The sequence below is a fragment of the Desmodus rotundus genome, chromosome X, assembly GCF_022682495.2.
Source record: "Desmodus rotundus isolate HL8 chromosome X, HLdesRot8A.1, whole genome shotgun sequence".
Taxonomy (NCBI): Eukaryota; Metazoa; Chordata; class Mammalia; order Chiroptera; family Phyllostomidae; genus Desmodus; species Desmodus rotundus.
In genome coordinates this window covers 90,137,057-90,139,887 of record NC_071400.1, presented here as the reverse complement: position 1 = coordinate 90,139,887, position 2,831 = coordinate 90,137,057, and the positions used below count along the sequence as shown (strand labels likewise).

At 35.8% G+C, this 2,831-nt stretch overlaps 1 non-coding gene across 1 annotated transcript; it reads right to left on the bottom strand.

The window, feature by feature from the left end:
- Positions 1 to 471: 471 nt before the first annotated feature.
- Positions 472 to 635, bottom strand: LOC112313435 (U1 spliceosomal RNA). Its single transcript, XR_002975704.1, has one exon. It is a non-coding gene; the product is annotated as a U1 spliceosomal RNA (small nuclear RNA).
- Between the last annotated feature and the right edge of the window lie 2,196 nt (positions 636 to 2,831).

Here is a 2,831-nt window from a genome sequence, read left to right as displayed (position 1 = left end):
CATGGTATTTTTAAAGAAAATATCAGAATGGAAGGGGCAATGTTTTGCCACATAAGGGAAAATATTATAAGGCCCAATTAATATGGTAATTGAATAAGAGTAAACAAATGGTGTAATGGAAAAATATAGAGAGTCCAGAAAAAGATTCCAACATATGTAAGACTTTAATAATGACAAGTAATTCTGGGAGAGAATAGAGAATTGCAAGAGAAACAAAGAATTATGTGGGAGGAAATTTTGATGAGAGCGACATAGAATTGTGGGAGAGACAAGGAATTAGGGGAAAGTTTTGGGAGTGACCAAAATCATGGGAGACAAAGAATTTTGGAAGAGACAAATTAACTGTGGAAGAAACCAGAGCATCATGGGAGAAAATGGAGAATGCAGGAGAGATGGATTTGTGGGAGAGAATGGAGCACTGTAAGAGAAGGAAAAAGTGTGGGGAAAAGATGGACTATTTATTTATTCATTTAGGTGAGAGCATGAACACAGTCCCCCACTACCACAAATTATGCAGTCTAGTTTCCCACATTGGGGGAAATTGCAGGGGTCAGCACATCTGGAGTGCAATGGATAAGCCTCGCCCTGGGAAAACCACCTTCATGATCATGGTATCTCCCCTGCCAGGCAAGTATGAAAGGTAGACTATTTAATACATGGGATAAATTAAAAAATGGGCAAAGGACCTGAACAGGCACTTCTCCAAGGAGGACATACAGAGGGCCCATAAGCACATGAAAAGATGCTCAATATCACTAGCCATCAGAGAGATACAAATTAAAACCATAATGAGATACCACTTCACACCAGTCAGAATGGCCATCATAAACAAATCAACAAACAAGTATTGGAGAGGATGTGGAGAAAAGGGAACCCTAGTACACTGTTGGTGGGAATGCAGACTGGTGTAGCCACTGTGGAAAATAGTGTGGAGTTTCCTCAAAAACCTAAAGGTGGTACTGCTTTTCAATCCAGTGATCCCATTGCTGGGATTATACGCTAAGAACCCTGAAACACCAATTCAAAAGAACCTATGTACCCCAATGTTCATAGTAGTGTTATTTACAATAGCTAAGTGCTAGAAACAGCCTAAGTGCCCATCAGTAAATAAGTGGATCAAAAAAGTGTGGTACATTTACACAATGGAATACTACACAGCAGAAAGAAAGAAGGAGCTCCTACCCTTCACAACAGCATGGATGGAACTGGAGAGCATTATGCTAAGTGAAATAAGCCAGGCAGTGAAAGACAAATATCATATGATCTCACCTATGAGTGGAACCTAATCAATAAAACAAACAAATGAGCAAAATAGAACCAGAGGCTTAGAAATAAAGAACAAACTGACAGTGACCAGAGGGGAGGGAGGAGGGGCATAATGGGGGAAAGAAGGGGAAGGGTCAGGCAAAGGAACATGAATAGAGGACTCATGGGTGTGGACAATGAGGGGGGACTGACTGTGGGAGTGGGGTGACAAGGTAGGGGTGAGCAATGGGGGAAAAGGTGGGACAACTGTAACTAAACGATAATAAACTTTAAAAATAAAATAAAAAATAAAATTCTGTAAAATCAAAAAAAGAAAATACATGGGATAAGCTTAATTGGCTTGGGCATCTGGAAGAAAATAAAATTGGACCTTGTATATTGTACATGCAAATAAATTTCAGATGGGTTAAACTCTTAAATGTTAAAAATAAATAATAAAAATAAATAGTAAACATCCTGTTAGATAATCTAGGAAACTACATGTAGTTGGTAGGGTGGGTTAGATCTTTTTAAGTAAAACTGGGCTCAGGTATAGTTGACTTTATAAATTAATAAAAATGTCCGTAACCTTAATGGAAAAACAATATATTTAGGAAAACATTAGCAACAGCAGACATACATAATATATTTTATAAAAAGAACTCTTTAACTCAATGTAAAAATGGGCAACAAATTTAAAAAGGCAATTATTTCAAAACTCATTCTTGGAAATAATTTATTGACCTATGTTCTCAAAGGAGCATATGTTTTTATTCAACAACAGAGAAACATTTAAAAATCTAGAACAGCTTACACTATATATGTTTCAACAATATTGTTTGTAGAATAGGCAATTTGAAGATAAGTACCCAAAAAGTATAGTTACCTATATGTCCTCAAATTTCTATATTTCTATTTTATGCATATAATTTCTCTGCCAATAGAAAAAAAGGCCAAAGTGCAAATCTAGATCATCAACAACACTTGAAAAGGTGCTATTAGCAAAGGGAAAAGCAAATCAAGGAAAGAATAAGACATTGCTCAAGAAACAAGTATAAAATTTAAAAGGATCTATAACCCTTATTGCTGATTGAATGCAGGGAAAAGGGAACTCTCATTCATTGCTGGATGAAATTTGATCTACTACAGCTTTCTGCAAAACAATCTGGCAGCATCTACTAAACTAAAAATACCCATGCCACTTGACCTAGTCTTCCCTTTTCAGGGTATCCAACTCTTAGAAATTAAGAACAATTGTGAACTTACACGTACACACAGACACATTACTTCTAGTGGCAGAAGATGGTTATCAAAGTAAATGTCCAACAGTAGGTAATGCTTGAATAAATTATAGTATAGCCATTCAGTGGAATATTGTGCAATCAATTAAAAAAATGAAAGACATATTCCAGTCAATGTGGATATTTCCAAATGGCGTTTTTGAATGAGAAAGCAAGATATAGAAAATCATGTATAATATAATCCCTTTTTTCTAAAACAATGATCAAAACAACCCCTTAAATGTATATGTGCAGGTGTTTGCGTGTGTGTATAAAATATGAATTTGGAGAAAATATGTATTGAGT